The following is a 19,126-nucleotide window of genomic DNA, read 5'->3' as shown; positions in this document are numbered from 1 at the left end:
GCCCTTGAGGGAGGCTGGGCTCCTTGTCCCCAGACAGCCAGTGGTGCCGCTTCTCCCCTGGCAGGAGGCTGTCCCTGAGGTCTTTTGATTGGTGTCAAGGACTGGCTGCCAGTCAAGGCACTGTGTTGGCCTGGGTTCTTGGAAGAGCAGCTGGTGGTGAGCAGTGGGTTTTGACTCTTCAGGGTTGGGAGGGAGACTGCGAAGTCAGAGTGCAGCCAGCAGCGGTGGCCCTGTGGAGCCTGAGACCCTAGTGGCCAAAGCAGAGTTAACCACTCTCTGTGTGTCTTTGGGCAGGTTACCCCCCTTCTCTGTGTCTCACTGTGTCATCTGCAGATATGAGAAGTACTGGGACGGCCCTCCAGAATCTGTTACAAGGGTGAGACGCAAGGGTGTTGGCCAAGCTCTTAGAACAGTGACTGCCACAGGTACATGTGGAGATTTCTCTTCTGATCACTGTACACAGTCCCAGCTACCCGTTTCACTGGTTACAAGGGGAGAAAAGGTTCAAGTTCAATAGGGCATGAAATTAAAACATTCTAGCTCAACTCAGCGAAGGGAAGGGCTTTAGGAAGGCTTATTCCATTTTAGGATAAATTTTATTATGTGTATTTGAGTCACAATGCGATGCCGTATTTTGTGTTTGTGGTACAATGGTTTGCACTGCAGAATAAGCTGCATGTCCATTGTCTCAGCCACCCGCTGTCCCGTGGTAAGAGCGCTGCAGTCACTGCCGGCTGCCCTGTGCATAGCCCCGTGGAGAGCCCTGGCCCTGGTGTGGCTCCTCCTGGGCACCTGCACCCGTGCCCTTTCCCCTGTTCGTCCTCACTTCCTCAGGGCCTGGCCTGGTGGCTGCTGCCTGGCTCTCCTTTTCTTCAGGTCCCAAGAGTGAGATCCCTCAGTGCTTTTCTTCCTGTCTGGCTGATTGCTCAGCACAGGCCCTACAAGCCACCCAGGGTGTTCGAATAACAGAATGGCGTCCCTCTTGAGGGCCGAGGGTCCCCTGTGTGTCCTTGTGTTGGCCTTACAGCCAGGTCCACATCTGCTCACCCGTGGAGGATGCCTGGGCTCTTCCCTGGCTGGCTGTGTGGAGGGTCTGCGGGGAGCCAGGCGGAGGGTATCCTTGGGGGTTCCTGTCAGTGTGCACTGTAGGGACGACTGCTCACCACACTCGGAGCGCTGCTCTTTTTGGGAGCCCTGATGGCCCTGCCCTGAGGGAGCACAGCTCTCCTCTACCCGTCCCGTGTGCTTCGACTCTTCTTGTGTGGATGGCAGGTCCTGCTGGGTGTGAGCAGGAGTGTCTTCAGGTGTTTCAACAGACTGATAAAATCATGTGAATTTATTGTGTACACTCATGTTTTGAAGTACATGTACCTTGTGGGGTGACCAAATCCAGCTCATTGGCAAGTGTGTCCTCACATGCTCATCATTTTGGGTGAGGACTCTGCATGCTTTTTGCTGTTTCAGTGACACTAGGCACCCCATAGTCTTCTGGCCTGAGCTGCACCCCAGGCCCCTGGAGTCCCATCTCTGGTGATGGCCTTGGTGTGGCCCTGTTGGGGTACAGTGTTCTGGTTCTATCTGGAGAGGATCCCTGCCTGCTATTGCCTCTTCAGCCTCTTGTCTTCCCGTCTGGCTTTGGGGGACATTCTAGACACTCGGGGCACAGTGGCCAGGAGATGTGCCCATGTCCCTCCTTCTTCCAGATGACATTTTCCCAATGTTCAGGGTCAAGGCTGGACAGCTTCAGTCCTGTCCTACTCATTCTGAGATGCCCGAGGGCTGTGTGAGGAGTGTCTGTGGAGGCTGCAGGGCCTCATTCAGCTTTGCTGTGGAAGGTGGGCTTCAGCCTCCACCTGCTGCTGTGCTGAGACGTTCCTGCCTGGGATCCCAGGGACCTACATGGTGACAGCTGCAGAGCTGTCCCCACTAGGGTTGAAGGTGCATGAAGTCTGGCAAATATGCTGAAGGGAGAGCTCGTTGAGCATCTGTGGAAGCCCTGGGAAGTAAGCGTGAGGACAGGGCTGCTGTGAGATGTCCCTCAGGAACCATCTGATGCCAAGGTGGCCTGCAGTGACCCTCAGTTTGACATGTGTATGTGCCATGTGTCTGTCAGAGATCAGGTCATCTACACAGTCTAACAGATACCTGCCCGTGACACGGGAAAGTGCAGCCTTGCAGTCCACACCCTTGTCCCCGAGTGCCCATCGCTGCACACAATCCCTCGGTTCAGAGCTGATCTGGTGCACATATGTATCTACCACCTCACCTTGCAGCCCCAAACCCACACCTGAAAGCCAGCATTTCACAGAGGACTGTTGGAAGCCTTGCTCTAGAATTTTCTGTTCCTAATACTAAACCAACTCTGCACAAAGACACCATCCTGCTCAGGCCTGTGGCAACAGGAGGGTGCTGCCAGAAGCAGAGGCTGTGTCTAGTGGGGGACAAGATCTACTCTCAAAGGACATTATGGTGGAGACTAAAGAGGCAGAAGGAAACTCCTTGCTTCGAGGTTGTTAGAAGGGATCAAAAGTGGGCGTCTACCAAAAGAGGGGTCCCCACCGCCCCCCTGCACAGGCTGTATATGCAGCACACCTGCAGGGCACCATGAGCACCGGCCTTTCAGTCAGATCTGTGCCCCAGGGGTCGTGGGCATGCAGGATTCATATTAATCCACGTGCAAGGGGCTGGCTGGCTCTGATCTTTAAAATTGCCAGTAAAACAGACAAAGTAGGCAGAGGCAGGTGATGATCCTATGCAGGCAAGAATTATAAAGAAGTGCTGGATATTCCTCACACATTCATTGAGGAACACAAAGTGACTTTTGTCATGGTGAGGTTGAAAGGATCATGTCCCCTAAGTGACCAAAGATTGATGGTGAGGGCATTAATGAAGCCAAGGTTTGGTAAAGTGTGGGATGAAGAAGTCTGTTAGGAAAGGAAGCTCATGAGATGCTGAGAGACAGGAGAGGTTTCCTGCCTACAGGTACCACCAGTTAATCCATTCAAGTAGATCAACCTACTAGTGAAGTTACACCTCCCATAAGATAATCATTTCACCTCTGAATATTCTTGCATTTTTTTTTCACATTTAAGCTTTTGGAGGGATACCTCACATCAAAACTATAGCAGTGAATAATGTGTACTGCTCATTTTTTAAAAATGTGTCATGAATACTGAATAATATGTTGACTTTTGAAAGCCATGCATCTTTAATATGTTAAGTAAAATAAGCCAGGAACAGAAAGACAAGTACCACAGATCTCACTCGTGTGGAATCTGAACAGGAGATGTGAGTGGAATGTGGTTTGTGATCAGAGGATGAGCAGAGTTGGAGGGACGGAGCGATGGATGGGGAAAGGTGGATCATCACTGGTAGGCGGGAGCAGGGAGCTCTTTGGTGCTGTTATACAGTTGGTGGCTGTGGATGGTAGCATCGTGTGTTATGATGATGTGGGATGTATATTTCAAAGAAAGGACTTTGAAAGTTTTCACCATAAATGGTTCATGTTTGAGGTGTCAGCAAACTTTGTTGGAAGGCACCTGGGCAAGGGGAGTGGTTGTGGGAAAGGGTTCCAAGGTGGCACTTTCCACTCTATAGGGGTGTAGATGATGCTGGTCCTTCTGGCTATGGACAGACTCGTTGGTGAAGCGCCAAGGTGGGCACAATGGTGCTTAGAGATTTTTGAGTCTAAAGAGTCTTCCTGTCACTGGGTGGTTGACGAGGGGGAAGGGAACCCTTCCTCTGTGTTCACAGAGACTCACCTGGTCAGTGCCTTGGTGTGTTTGAGCCTTTGTTCCAGGAGACAGGCAGAGACCACCACTCCTTAGGACCTGAGCCAGCCCTGGGATGCAACCCCCTCCAGACTGCCATCACATCCTTGTTCTCAGGGTGTAGAGCAGGGGGTTGGGCAGTGGGGGACCACACAGTAGAAAAGGGACATAAACTTGGCCTGAGTGCTGTTGGCAGGTGGCTGTAGGTATATGAGGATGCCTGGCCCAAAGTGTATGAGGACGACGAGCAGGAGGGCGCTGTAGGTTTCCAGTGCCTTGTGCTGCCCTGGGCCCTAGCAATGCAGGTGCAGAAGATAAGCACAAGCAGTGGAGCCACTATGCCGAAAGGGACGGCTCCCAAGGTCAGGGTCAGGTCGTTTGCCCTGGTGTCATACAGGCCAGCTTGATCAGGGCCGGCACCTCACAGAAGAAGTGGTCTAGGGTGTGGTGCCCACAGAAGGGAAGCTGGAGGCTGAGTGTGGCTTGGAGCACAGAGTTGGCAGATTGAGTGGGTAGTGGAGGGGCTGGCAGATTGCCATGTACAGGTCAAAGTCCATCACTGTCAGCAGGGCACTTTCTTGCAGCTTGTCCAATGCAAGAGGTAGGACTGCATGATGTAGCCCCAGGAGGTTATCGTCTTCTTGTCCCCTATAGTTGGGCTAGCATCTGTGGCACGATGGTGCAGGTGACACAGATATCCAGCCCAGAGAGCTTGTCCAGGAGGAGGTACGTGGGGATCTGGAGTCTGGGCTCCAGCAGGGAGAGAGAGATGGTGGGGCTGTTGCCTATGAGCTTCAGGATGCAGGAGACCAACATCTCTGTGCAGAGGGGGCGCTCCAGCTTGGTACCTGAGAAGCCCAGCAGGATGGTGCTTCTGGGGAGCTCACGCTTTCTCCTCCCATGGCTCTGGCTCTCCACTGGCTGCAGACAAGAGAGGTGAGATGTGCAGAGCGTTTTCATTTCAGTGTCTCCATGGCAACACTCTGAGGCCTTCACCATGGTGGTGGATGGTCCCGTTAGTTTTTGGAGAAGCCCTCCCTGTGTGGGTCTGCTCTGTCAATCTCTGCCTTTGCTGGTGACACTGCAGGAGGGAGACCTGCTGTATCTAAGGCAGACTTCACGTGGAGGTCCATGCTGAACCCCATGGCCTCAACTGTGCACTTGTTATTCCTACTCTTTTTTCTATGACTAAGTTTCTCTCTCAATCCATTCCAAAGCCTTGCTGCTGTCCAGAGCGGAAGGGGCTTCAGCACTTGGCATGCACATCTCTTCCAGGAAAGGCTCTCGGGGGACAGTGCCTGCTGTGTCGTTCCCTAGCAGTCAGGGAGGGCCCTGGCTCAGGAGGAGGGCTGATGACCAGCTACCCTGCAGCTGCCTGGTGCTATGTCCTTCACTGGGAGGAGACAGCTGCAGCTCATTGACAGCAAGCCTCTCTCCCTTTCCTTTTTGCCCCACTGTTTCATTATGATAAATATAGATAAAGTTTGCCGCCTTACCTGTTCCTACTGTGTGCCCTGTGGTTTCAGGCACACCATCATGTGGTGCAACCCTCCCGACTCCCAGGGCAGCCCCCAGCTTCATTGCTTGCATGTGATTCTGACCGCTCTGACTGCATCAGCTAACGTGGTCATGCCATATTTTTAGTTTCACGATTAGCTCATTTTCCTTACACAATGCCCTGAAGTGCATACTGCAGTGCAGGTTTCGAGGTCCTACCTCTTCAGGCCACATAGTACATGTAGGAATTTGCTGGTGTGTTCCCTGCTGCTAACCCAGAGGTCGCCGGCAGGTTTTGCTGCTGTGAACAGAGCTGCTCAGTGTGTGGTGTGGGGTGCTCTCTGACCTGCTTCAGCCTTTGGGGTGCAGTCAACAAGGACAATGTTGAACTGGGAGTCAGGGGACCTGAGGAATCTGGGGAAGAGGCTGTCTGGCAAGCTCCCGTGTCGCTGCATTTCCACCGCAGTGGATGCGGGTACTGGGTCTGCACATTCTCCACAAGCTGGACCCAGGGTGGATTGGCTGCCTGATAGGTGTGGAGCTGAACCTCACCTGCGTCCCCTGTCCTTTCCTGGTTGTGACGTGTGCATCTGGTCCTCACAGTATGGCCATTGCACCTTTTCTTTGGAGAATGTGTATTTGACGCCTTTGCTGGGTTTTGAGACAAGTTTTTGCCCAGCTGGCTGGTCATTAAGTTTCAGGGCACTGTTTATTCTATCATTTCAGGTTTACCGTGGGTTTTATGTGTGTGTGTTATTAAGTTGACATAGTTTCTATTCCTACTTTTGTGATTTTTTCATTAAAAGAAAGTTGAATTTTGTCAAATGCATCAAATTAGAAAACCTCATATAATTTCTTCTGCTTCCTCTTCTCTTCAAACACCAACTTGGCTGGCCTTCGTGCACTGGAGCACGCTGTGTCCTGGTGGCCAGCCTGCCTGACCTCAGTGTCCATGCTGTGGGCCTGCTGCGCTTGGCTTCTAGCAGTGGCTGAGGTGCTGTGTCAGTGGTGCTGCAGGGCCTGATTTGGTGTCTGTGCTGTCTTCACCTGGTATTCATGTCTAGGTACAGCTATGTTGTGGGAGGAGAAGAATGTCATCTCTTCAGAGCCTCTGAGAAGACTGTGTCCTTTCCTCACTAGCCGCTGGGCAGTGGTCAGTAGTAAGCCTCCACGTCCAGAAGTTACTGTGCCCGGAGGTGTGGCTGGTGGTGTGTGGGGAATCCCTAGTTACAGCGAGCTCACTTTCCACTTTGCTATTGTCTGGTTCTGGGGGCCTTGTGACCTGGGGGTCCCTGTAGGACCAGCGTCCTTGATGTCCCTTCCTTCTCTCTGCACTCTGAGCCTCCTGCCCCTGCAGGACCAGTGTCCTTGATGTCCCTTCCTTCTCTCTGCACTCTGAGCCTCCTGCCCCTGCAGGACCAGTGTCCTTGATGTCCCTTCCTTCTCTCTGCACTCTGAGCCTCCTGCCCCTCCAACTGCTCTGCTGCACTCATGAGGAGAGGCTTCCAGGCGCTGTCCTAAGGGTCCCCTGCATGGACCAGTCACTTCCCTCTGTCTGCTCTCGTTTCCTGCCTGGGCTTGGTTCTCTGTGTATGACCCGTGTGCCTCTGGTGACATCCTGTGCTCGTCCTCTGTGGTCTGTCACCTCCTGGGGCTGCTTGGCACTGCCCTCTGTGCAGGGCCTGGGGCCATGTGTTCCTCAGCTGTCTCCATGCCCTCCTCCTGCCTGGTTCGAGGACTCTCTTGGGGGTGGGGGGCCAGACCTGTCGCTCCTGTCTTCTCTCCAGACTTTCCTCTGCCTTCTCTCCCCTGGGGGATGCCATAGTCTGGCTGGGCACAAAATAACCGGGAGGTCACGAGCCACTTGTAGGTTCAACCAGGAACTACTTTATTGCCCGAACCCCGTGGAAACTCTCCAGAACTCTCCGGAAATCCCGCGAGAATCAACGGGAACTCAACGGGAACTCTGTGAGAACTCAAAAGTAGTGGGCACCCGAGGCAGCAGGAGCCGCCCCACTGCCGGACAGTAGAGGTCCACATACACAACTGAATACACAGCTTGCCCCAATCCAGCATCATCCAGTTACAGCAATCAGTCACCATCCCAATAATTATACACAGCTTAACTTAATCACCATCATCCCAATGGCTCACTGGCGGCACCTCCCAACCACTCCTTCTGGCAAAATACTAGGCGCCATCCCGACTTGGCTGTGGCTCTCAACAGGGGGACACTCCCCTGCACATGCTCAGAGCTGCCCTCAGAGCTGCCCCCAGTCCCTCTGGTGAGCTCTTCCCTTGGGACTGTCCTTTCCCTCTCAGGACTGGCTGTGGATCTGCTCACATACCTCTGTGCCATTTTGCACGTGTGCCCTGATCTCAGTCCTCTGCCCTCTGTTCAGAAGTGCAGGTTCTAGATCAGCATGTCCTCACCAAGGTGCAGCCGCTAGGAGTGGGCACCGTGCATCAAGAAAGTTAGGAAGCGCATCACCAGCTGGAGGGGCCAAGGTCACACGTGGTGTTAGAAGAAGAGGAAACAGAATCTTGGGGCTGTGTGCTCACTCCCTGGTGACACAGGCTGGAGAATCAGTGGACAGCAGTCCATCAGCCGTGTGCAGGCATCCAGAGAGTGCTGGTCGTAGCAGGTGGGTATGAGTTCTAATCTGCCCACAACAGGGGCAGTAGGTTTTGGGCTGGCTGGGGTGGTGCTGTGCATGGTGGGATCTCTGAGTGGCTGAGGGGCACAGTGCTGATGCGCAGAGTCCACATCTGGATCCAGTGGGGCCAGCCTGACACAGGGACCCTAGGGTGTGGGACACGGAGCGCCAGCCTGGGGCTCTGCTTTCCTGCCCTGGAAAGCAGATGGCATGCCTCCCTCAGGGTGTGCAGACTCAGTGTGCTGCGGGTGGCCTGGCAGGAGGAGGCCTGCTGAAGTGACTTCTTTACTCTCCACACAACTTTCCTTTAATACATAATGACCGCACAGCAATCCAGGGAAACCACAGCAGCACAGAGTATTCAGTGTGGGCAGGGCAAGGTCAGTGCCTGGTCCCGGCTCTCGTGCTCCCCTGCCGCACGGAAGCCCTGGCCGTTCAGCTGGGCAGGTACACCTCCGCTCCTGACAGGAATTCTCCCTTACAGTATCCAAACCAAGCTAAACCAAACTTTAGCATGGTCAATTTTGGGTAAATAAATATCCTATATTTCTGTTAGTTTCTGGTTGACGGATACATTCGTTGGTACTGCTCAGGTGCTGCGTGGGGCTCTGAGGAGCAGGGAGTGGGTGGAGTGGGGAAGTCTGGCTGATGGAGATGCGAGTTCCACCTGCTGATCTCTTCCTGGTGTGGAGGGTGCTTAGCGTCCACTCCTCTGTCATGACTAAACAGCCCAGTGCAGATCTCTCAGCCTTCCCTCTGCCACGGCTGTCATCCATGACTCCTGTCCACTGTTTTCCAGTGTCCCCCCATGGCTGGCAGCACTGTGGCCGCCATCCTGCCCTCTCCTCCAAGGTCAGCTCTTTTACATTCTGTATGTGAGGATCAGCACATGTCTCTTCCCTCTCTGTCCGAGTGCCTATTACAAAAGCAACCCTTAAGGTGGCCAGAGTGTGGAGGACTCTGCTCAGTGGTGGTGCCCTCTGCTCAGTGGTGGGCAGGGAAGTTAGCACAGGCGTTATGGAGAGCGGCATGGAGTTTCCTCACAAAGTTAAGACACAGTGGCTGGGTGACTAGCAGCCAGTTAGGGGACCACAGCCCAGGAGGACATCAGCCAGGGGAGCTTCTGAAGCTGCACCCAAGCTTGACGGCCACTGTGTCCATCAGCAGGAGGGTGGGAGGCTGAGGACTGTGCACAGTGGGAAGCTCCTTTCCCAGCAAGAGGCCAATCCTTCCTCCAGCGGCAATGGACAAGCCCAGGACCATCATTTTAAGTGAGATAAGCCAGGCAGAAAAAGACAAATGTGATTTTATAAGGAATTTTCCTTGTGCCATGACACTGTGGGCAACCACTGGGTCAAGTTGGCCACCAGCTTCGGTGACCAGCAGAAGGAAGGTTCTTGAAAAACAGGAAGGGCCAACCCTCTCTGGACCCCTGCTGCCATGGTGTTGGCCTTTTATCCCTCCCAGGAGATCCTGCTGTGGAGCAGCGTGGGTCCCTTCCTCACGCCAGGCTGTGCTCAGTCTGCCCTGCATCTCTTTAGAGGGCACCGGGACCCTGTGGGCACCCACTCGTGGCACCCAACCCACTTCTGATTTGGCCTCTCTCTGTTTCCTGTGACACCAACCTCCTTTTGCTGTTGGCTCTGAGCACACACAGGGGCTATAGTTCCAGCCGGGTCCTCTTTCCCTCTCTGTGCACCAAGGGAGGCTGCTCCCATCACACCCAACACAGCCCCTCTCCTGGTCAGACTGCCCAGTCCTGCCCTTTGTTGCCCAAAAGCTCTGCGTGTCCTTCCGTCACAGAGCCGTCCTGCCTCCCACCACTGCTGGAGTAGATGCTGGGCAAGCTTCCCGGAAGCTGTCCTAATGTTCATCATCACTATAAAATGTCCCATGTTGCTGTGCTGCTCTGTGATGACTGACACACCTAGGCCACGTGTAGGCAGCAGGCCAGGTGGGTAGCATGTCTGTCCCCTGTCTGGAAGTTTCTCCTGCCTTCCTGCACGTTGGAGCCCTTCTCACTAGAGCACCTTCTCTCCTCCACAGTGGCAGCGGGAGTCCCTCAGCTCTTGCCCAGGTGGCCTCCTGTAGGGGGTTGCCGGCTCCTCCACAGCTCACTTGCAGGTGACATTTCTTCCACGTTTCATGCGCCTTCTTTGCCACCCTACATTCCACACTTGGTTGGAATCAGATTGAGCATCCTGCCTGCCTCCTGCTGTGTGACACTGGTCCACTGCTCTGGGCTTGCATGGGGTCCACGTGGGCTCTTTGCCCTTCTGTCCTGCTATCAGGAGTCTAGGCTACTGTCTTTTCCTCTGTCAGCAGCTTCCATAGATGCTTGCCTCCTTCAGTCCTGATTTTTTCTTGGGTCTGCAAGCTGCTGTGCTGAGAGGGAAGATTCGGCCTAGGATTGCTTTTCCGTCCCCTTGCCCGCCTAGGCTGCCCGTCCTGGGTGAGAGTCTTGCAGTGGTGTGGAGCCACCAGGAGAAAGGAGGGGGCCTGCTCTCATGCCCAGCCTGTCCCTGAGCCCCCTACCTGGAGGGGGAGAAGCAGGAGTTGAGCAGAGTGACAGCCCGCCCTAGACACAGAGCCCTTGCTCAGGAGATGTGTGACTCTTCAGAGGATCTGGGATCCTGTGGTGGTGACTCTAGAATTTAGCCAAGAGAGAGCATTTTTTGTTCCACTGAGCCTCCTGAGTGTTAGTGTGTGGCTCCTCTGGGGTCTGAGCCACGGGCAAGCAGATAATTAGTTCAAGGGCCAAGTTTGCAGGAAGGTGCATCCAGGGGGAGTCATGTCTCACTCATTATTCTGAGAATAGTCCTCCCCCGGGGTGCATGGCTGAAAGTGAAGGAAGTCTCTTCACCCAGCAAAGCTCTCACCCCAGGGGCTGAACAGTCTGAGGCCACCTCCTGTCCTTGTGTGGCTCCCTACCAGAGCAGCAGAGGGAGCTGTGTCCAGCATAGGGAGCCACTCCAAGTCCCCAGAGGCTCCCACCCTAGTACTTCCTGGGCCCGGCATGGCTTCTGGATGAGATGAACTGGGCGTGTCCAGGGTAAGGTGACTGAGGATAGGTGTCATTATTCATGACTGGCGAAGCAGCTCGTGGCTCCAGTGAGAACCCAGCATCTCTGCCCGTCACCATGGGCATTCTAGTCCAAGGGCAGCCACGGCCTCTGGAGCAGACTCAGCCTCTGGAGCAGCCTCAGCCTCTGGGGAAGCCACAGCCTCCAGGGCATCTCTGGACTCTGGTGAAGCCACGGCCTTTGTTAAAGCCACAGACTCCAGGGCAGCCATGGACTCTGGAGCAGCCTCAGCCTCTGGGACAGCCATGGACTCTGGAGCAGCCACGGCCTCTGGTGAAGCCATAGCCTCCAGGGCAGCCGTGACCTCTGGAGCAGCCCTGGCCTATAGGCCAACCACAGTCTCTGGGGCAGCTGGGCCTCTGGTGAAGCAGGCTGCGCCGGGCCTTAGCTGGAGCTGTGCTTCCCTCACACTGGCCACCACACTCACTCCTGGGCTCCCAGTGTGGCTGTCACCCTTCAGAGTCCCTGCCTGGCTTGGTCTGTGAACACCTTGTTGACAGTGAGGGCTGTACTTGTCATGGGGGCTCCTGGTGAACCAGTGCAAGCCCAGCACGGAGAGCACTGTCACAGTGTCACCACTGGGCCTCAGTGCACATGGAGGCACATTCCTGATCTCCCGACTTGCCCCATTTCCTGAAAGGTGACATGGGTTTGACTCATGAGACGCCTTTCTGCCCCACTACTCAGCATGGGGCTGGGTCAGGTTCAGCTATGTAGAGATCCCTGCAGGTGTCACCACACAGGCAACAGTGAGTCCCTCCCGGTGTCCCCACACATAGACCAGCCAACCTTACAGGTGTCCCCACACAGGGTCTGGCCAACCCCTCCAGATCCCCACATGGAAAGTTACGCTACATACAATCCACATAAGTGTGAGTGAGGAGCACCCGGTCAATGTGCTTTACAGAATTCCACCCAAGCCTCTGTCCCCATGAGGAGTGCTAGTCATTCTTCCACTCAGCCAGCTGTCTCGCCATCTCTGTCCATCTTGTGTCATCTGTCACCTATCTGATATGTATGTCATCTGTCTTCTCTCTATCCAGCTCCGTCATCTATCATGTGTCCCCCTCCCCTGTCCATCATGTGTTGTCTGCTTATCTAACCCTCCATCCATCCTGTAGCTACCCTCCAGCTCCTGTGTCTACATCATCTGTCATCCATCTATCCAGATCCATCATCTTGTATGGTGTCATCTGTGGCCTGTCTATCTGTTAGGGTCTGTAAACAAGCCAAGATGGCGCCTGGCATTTTGCCAGAGGGAGTGGTTTGTGAAGTAACGCCAGTGAGCCATTAAGTGTGGAGATTCCTTATAGGTTGACTGCTGTATCTAGTTTATGTTAATTAAGATAAGCTGTGTGGAATGTATATATACCCCTCCTGTCCTACAATAAACGGCTCCCACTCCAGCTGTATCAATGTACACAAGTTGTTCGTCACCCCCCCTGGCTATTTTGCCCAGCCAGCCGGGCTGCGGCATCTAATCATCTGTCATCAGTGATCCATCCATCCACCCATCCATGCACCCTGTGTCTATCCTCGAGCTCTGATCTCTGTATCACCTGCCATTGTCTATCATCCCTGTCTCTCCTCTGTCTTCCATCCATCTCTGGTCTGTCTCCCACCCTGTGGGAGGTTGCAAGCTGATGAGAGTGCTGTGTTGGGCACTGCAGATGGGGTCTTCGCTCCACTGAGCTTGCATTCTGGTTGGAAGGGACTCACAGCTGGTGAGGGAAACCAGGAGGCGTAGAAGGCAGTTTCCCATTCTGGTGGGAGCCCTGAAACCATAATGACAGCACAGAGGGGTACTGGGAACCACATTGAGGGTGCCCAGGGCAAGACTCATGGAGCAGGTGACATCTGGGCTGAAGCCAAGACTCGAAGAACAGCCAGAGGGAAAGGCAGGGCCCAAACATGGAGGCAGCACTAGCTTACTGTAGGCTTTCCATTTAACTTTGTTTTGGAATCGCTTGGACATTTCAGTCAGGTTTTAAGAGCAATAATTCAAGTCCAGTATAGCCTCTGCCCCATTCACATACTTTTCTCTTTCTAGTTCTTTGTTTTGTTTTGTTTTTTTTTTTGTGCTGGGAATGGAACCCAGAGCCTCACACATTCTGGGAAAGTACTCCACCATGGAGCTACAGTCCAGCCTTTTTTACTTTTTATTTTGAGACAGGGTCTGCCTAGTTGCTGAGGCAGGACTAATACTTGCAATCCTCCTGCCTCAGCCTCCCAAGTAGCAGGGATTGCAGGCCTGTGCCATGGTGCCTAGCAAGAGCCAAATCCATGTATCAGTTTAAGGGCGTCATTCTCTCCCTTTCTTAAGACTATCCATCATCCAGTTTGTTTACCCCTTTGTGAGCCTTTGTTATTTTCTGTATTTTTCTTTGGAGCTTTCTGATAGGTTTGTGCCAATGTTTCATTTGCATCTGAATTTGCATTTGCCTAATGACTAGTATCCCCAACACATGACGTATCTTCTGTGGTGAGACACCTCCTCCTGACATTTGATCATTTTCTAATCGGATTAAACTGAATATTTTTGAGAGAGCTTCATATATTCTAGACACCAGACCTCTGTTATAGTTTGAAAATGTTTTTCCATTCTATAGCTTGCCTTTTAAGCCTCTTAGTGGTATCTTTTCCTAGGCGAGTTTTGATTTGGGTTAAGCCCAATCAATAACCTTTCCTTTTGTGGGTTGCTGAGAGTCAAGTCTAAGAATTTTTTTTTGCCTCTTCCTGGGTCCTGAAGGTTTCCTCACCTTCTTCTTTTAAAATTACATAGCTTTACAGTTTACATTGAAGCCCACAACACATTCAATTCCTTGAGCTGTGTGGTCCATTTGCATCCAAGTTCATGGTCCAGAATGTTTGGTCATACAGGAGACCTATGTTGAGGCCCTGGGTGTCCTCAGTGCCAGTGTTTGTCCTCAGGCTGTGTCTTCTCCCCAGAATTGCTCCTAACCTCTCGGGAGCTCCAGCCCACGTGGGGAGCTCGCTCCAGGCCCTGGCAGTCTTTGTGGGTTGCTCCCCTCCCTGCTCCAGTCCTGTGACTCTGTACACACTCTTGGAGTCAGGTAGGCTGCTTCCCTCCTCTGTGTTCCTTATCTTTTCAGAGTTACTCACTATTGGCCTTTCTAGTTTATTTTCCTTTCCTTAAAAAAATGTAGAATAATCTTGTCTGTAGCTACAAATTGGAAGGGGTGTGGTTTGGGGTAAGAATGGTGTTGAGCCTGTGTGGGGGACAGCTGGCACTTGGGTTGTCTTGAATCTACCAAGGCTGGAGGCCTCTGCGGATTGAAATCTTGGGGGGTTCTTTCCATCTGGGTCTTGGTTTTCAGCCTGTGGGTTCTATGCATGCTTCCTTTTACATTTGTGAGGCTTATGCTAATTTTTTATATTTGGGAGCTTAGTGCTTCCTCCCTGGGGGTCCTTGAGAACACCATAGTCCCTGGGGTCCCCCGGGCTTGGCTCTGTAAACAAGCTGACACCAGCCTCCTCAGGTCCCCAGATGCCTCATTTCCCAAGCTACAGGAGATGAAAGCCACCTTTCCTGCCCCTAGGTGAGCCAGTGCCACGGTGTCCCTGGCTATGCCTGGGACTCAGCCTGCTTCCCCACCTCAGGCTACTTCCTCATGGAGGCCCCTTTTCCCCCATGCAGGGACCTGCCACTGTGAGACAAAGGCATTTTGATCTGAAATGTGGGTCCAGGCCACACCACCTGCTGAGCTAAGGTGAGACTCTGGCCACTCCTGCCTCAGGAAGTGATTTCTCCTCCTCCTTCTGCTGCTGAGAGCTCCACCAACTCTTCTTCAGGTCAGATGTCATTTTTCTGTTTGATTTTCTATCAGAGTTGTCACTGAAGTTGCCTTTGGAAGACCCAGAATTGGCTGCTCATTCTGGAGAAGTCTCCCCTGATCTCTGGAATTGAGGGAAGAAGGGCTTCAGAACCTCAGGTCCTCAACTTTCCCGGAATAAGAAGGGTGAGGACTTTGAATTTTTTTTGTGTGTGTGGAAATGAGGCTCAGGTCTGACTCTCTACTGAAATCATCTTTGTGATGGCTTCTATTAGGGCTTATATTGGTTAGTGTGCATCAGAGTAGGGAGCTTCCCAACCCCGACTTCTAATTTGGAACTCCATTTTTGAGAAAGATACTGCATCTGATTCAAAAAAGATAGAACACACTGATTTCTACAATGAATCGTAGGCATATAAAGATGATTCTGTTCTACTTGTTTGCCTTGTCCCTGCTGGCCAACCCAGGGTGCCCCTGGAGACTAGAGGCACACATAAAACCACACTCTTGTGTAGGAGAGGAGCCAGGTTGAACAGAAAGCTCTGTTCTTCTGTATCAGCATAGAGAGAGCTTCTCTGTGATTGTGAAAAGAATCACAGGCTTTCCTCTAGAGATGGCTGAGACTAAGGGAGCTCTCTGTAGGCATGTAAGTGCAGGTTGGTGAGGGAAAGGTGACAAATGACAGCAGCCACAGCCCTATAGCACGAAAAGGATGGGAAAGGAGGAAGTGCAGAGCAGGGGACCTGAGCCCTGGGCTTGGCTGCCATAGGACCTGAGAGAGTGCAGAGCAGGGGACCTGAGCCCTGAGCTTGTCTGGCACAGGACAGGAGGGAGTGCAGAGCAGGGGAACTGAGCCCTGGGCTTGGCTGCTATAGGACAGGAGGTAGTGCAGAGCAGGGGACCTGAGCCCTGGGCTTGGCTGGCACAGGACAGGAGGGAGTGCAGAGCAGGGGAACTGAGAACTAGACTTGGCTGCCATAGGATAGGAGGGAGTGAAGAGAGGGGACCTGAGCCCTGAGCTTGGCTGGCATAGAACAGGAGGGAGTGCAGAGAGGGGACCTGAGCCCTGGGCTTGGCTGTCACAGGACAGGTTAGAGTGCAGAGCAGGGGACCTGGGCCCTAAGCTTGGCTGGCATAGGACAGGAGGGAGTGCAGAGCAGGGGACCCAAGCCCTGGGCTTGGCTGGCACAGGACAGGAGGGAGTGCAGAGCAGGGGACCTGGGCCCTGAGCTTGGCTGGCACAGGACAGGAGGGAGTGCAGAGAAGGGGACCTGAGCCCTGGGCTTGGCTGCTATTGGAAGGAGGGAGTGCATAGAGACAGGAATGGCCAGAGAGAGTCTCACCTTAGCTCAGTGGGTGGTGTGGCCTGGACCCACATTTCAGATCAATGCCTTTTTCTCACAGTGGCTGGTCCCCACATGGGGAAAAAGGGGTCTAAAAATTCCTAAATAAGAATGTGCAGTATATCTGAAATATAAATAGTTCCCCTACTCTTTGTTGTTAATTTCTATCCATTAAAGCCTAGAAAGCCCTGGTCTGTCCTCCATGAGTTGGTGTGGTTGGAGCATAACCTTACGTCAGAGAATCAAGTCCCATTCACCAACCCAATTTCAGAACATTAGGCCGAAGTTTCCATAATGAGTTCACATTTATTATTTCATGCCAATGAAACTACTAAAGGAATTTGACATTTTCAGAGCTCCTTTGCAATTTCATGACTGTCAACTAAACACCTGGGCAGGATGCGAGTCAGAGGACTATGCATGGTGGCCACCTCACACTGATGTAATAAAACATGGAGGAAAAATGTTTTTAAAAGACCTGAGGTCACCTTGCAATTTTGGCTCAGGAGTGGCAGTCTAAGTGACAGCCATTGCTAAATAATTTGTGTAGTTTTTCATCGCCAGTCCTTGGGTCTCTCCATGGGGTGCAATTTAGCAATGAGTCTGTGGATACCGAAGCTCAGCTGCTCTTCACACTCGATGCTTGCAAAGTGTGCCTGTGAAAGTCTCCCGGTTCTTTAGCACTTATCTGGCCACTTCTGAGGGTTCCCTGCCCCTTTCCTACCCCTTTGTGTGGCTTGGCTGGGGATCTGGTGTCTGAACTGTTGGATTCAAACTTAGGGATCCCCACCACAGCTTCAGCCAGGCAGAGTTTGCAGACTCCACCATGAGGGCCGACAGGTAGGGCAGCAGCCACATGCACACAGGGGTCCTTCAAAATGCTTCTGTACTCCCATGTCCACTGTCCTGTGTTGCCTGGTGTCACTTGCTACTACTGTCTCAGGGGAGGCCTTCCTCAGTAGCTATTGGCACTATTAGGCAGGGTCCCCTTCACAGCCCTTATCTTAGACAACTGTAGCCCTGGAGGCTGTAGGTGGCCAAGGTATAAGCCCACTGTCACCAGGCATGTAGACATGGGAGGTATGGATGGGAACCTAAAAGCCCTGTCCTCTTTCCATCTTGCATGAGGAAAGCCAACACACAGGATGCCAAGCTGGGTTGTAGGTCATGTATTGCAGAGGCAGAATCACACCTGTCACCTCAAGAATTATTGGGTCCTGTTTTGATACAATGGCCTGCCATTCAAGGTGGCCTCGTGTGTGCATTCGCGAAGTCCCTGAGCGTCGCCCCTGAGTTTGGCCTCTGTACCTGGGCACATCCTGCTGGCTCTTGTGGGAGCATCCTGCTCAGTGGGCCACAGGTCACATTCCTTCTGTGAACACAGCCAGAGCCCGGCTCTCAGGTCATGGCCTCCGTTAACATAGGCGCAGCTGCAGGGCTCTCCCCACCTGTTGGGAGCCACTGGCCAACACCCAGCCCTCGACAACTCTTCTGGCTGAGCTTCTGACCCGCCTTGGTCATCAAATGCCTGTACTGTTCCCCAAGGCGGCAGGCTCCAGGGCAGATCCATGCCCCGCCTGGGAGTCGGGCACACTGCCCTGAACATAATGGGCATCTGTAGGTGTACACTCAGAGGTGAACTCTCTTGAGTGCACAGCCGGGTGCAGCGGGCAGGGGGCCATGCTGTGTTCTCTTACCAGTGCCCTCGATGTTTCTGCACACAGTGGGGTGGCCATGGGGAGCGGCAACGACAGCTCCCTCCAGGCGTTCATACTGGTGGGCTTCTCTGACCGGCCTCGACTGGAGAGGGTCCTGTTTGCCTCTGTCTTGGTCTTCTATGTCCTGGCACTGGTGGGCAATGCTGCCATTGTCCTCTTGTCCCTCGCGGATGCCAGGCTCCACACGCCCATGTACTTCTTCCTTGGGAACCTGTCCTTCCTGGACCTCTGCTTCACCACCAGCATTGTGCCCCAGCTGCTGTGGAACCTCTGGGGCCCAGACAAGACCATCAACTACCACGGCTGCGTGGCCCAGCTCTACGTCTACATGGTGCTGGGCTCCACCGAGTGCGTCCTCCTGGCCGTCATGTCCTACGACCGCCATGTGGCCGTCTGCCGGCCCCTGCACTACATGGTGCTCATGCACCCCCGCCTCTGCCTGCAGCTGGTCGCTGTGGCCTGGGGCTGCGGCTTTCTGAATGCCTTCGTCATGTGTCCTCAGACCATGCGGCTCTCGCGCTGTGGACCACTTTCTCTGTGAGATGCCGGCTCTCATCGCCATGTCCTGTGAAGACACCATGCTGGTGGAAGCCTGTGCCTTTACCCTGGGGGTGGCGCTTCTGCTGGTGCCCCTGTCCCTGATCCTCGTCTCATACGGCACGATCGCAGCCGCAGTGCTGAGGATCAGATCGACCGAGGGGCGCAGGAAGGCCTTCAGCACCTGCTCCTCCCACCTGCTGGTGGTCTCTCTATTCTACGGGACCATCATCTACATGTACCTGCAGCCGGCCAACAGCTACTCACAGGACCAGGGCAAGTTCCTCACACTCTTCTACACGGTGGTCACACCCAGCGCCAACCCCCTCATCTATACCCTGAGGAACAAGGATGTGAAGGGGGCAGTGGCCAGGCTCCTGGGCTGGGAGAAGGGGTCTGGGGAAGCTTAAGTGAGCAGCACTTGCATCTGGCTGCTGAGTGCAGTGCCCTCGTCCACATCCTCAGGCCAGTGGTATTCTGTGGAGGCAGGCTGGGGCGGATATACATCATGAGATATCTCAAATTCACACTTGAGTCTCAAGTACAAATGTGACATCCATCTGTGTTTCCTGTGTGCACATACACATAGCCTCAAAGTCTGTGTAGGCATTCAGATCACCTTGTCGCCACAGGCTTGCAGGTCCCGGGTGGGGTTTCCATGGTTGGGTGGTGATGGTGCTGAGGAGGTTTTGGGTTTTGGAGCATTGGGACACGGGGAGCTCAGATT

The 19,126-nt window shown here is 53.6% G+C and overlaps 1 pseudogene; it reads left to right on the top strand.

Annotated features, from left to right (window-relative positions):
* Positions 1 to 17,878: 17,878 nt before the first annotated feature.
* LOC144254646 (putative olfactory receptor 2W6 pseudogene) lies at positions 17,879 to 18,809 on the top strand (annotated as a pseudogene).
* Positions 18,810 to 19,126: the final 317 nt, after the last annotated feature.

This window comes from Urocitellus parryii, chromosome 1 (genome assembly GCF_045843805.1).
Source record: "Urocitellus parryii isolate mUroPar1 chromosome 1, mUroPar1.hap1, whole genome shotgun sequence".
NCBI classification, from domain to species: Eukaryota; Metazoa; Chordata; class Mammalia; order Rodentia; family Sciuridae; genus Urocitellus; species Urocitellus parryii.
The sequence above is the reverse complement of the archived record's forward strand: the minus strand, read 5'-3'. Positions and strand labels throughout refer to the sequence as shown.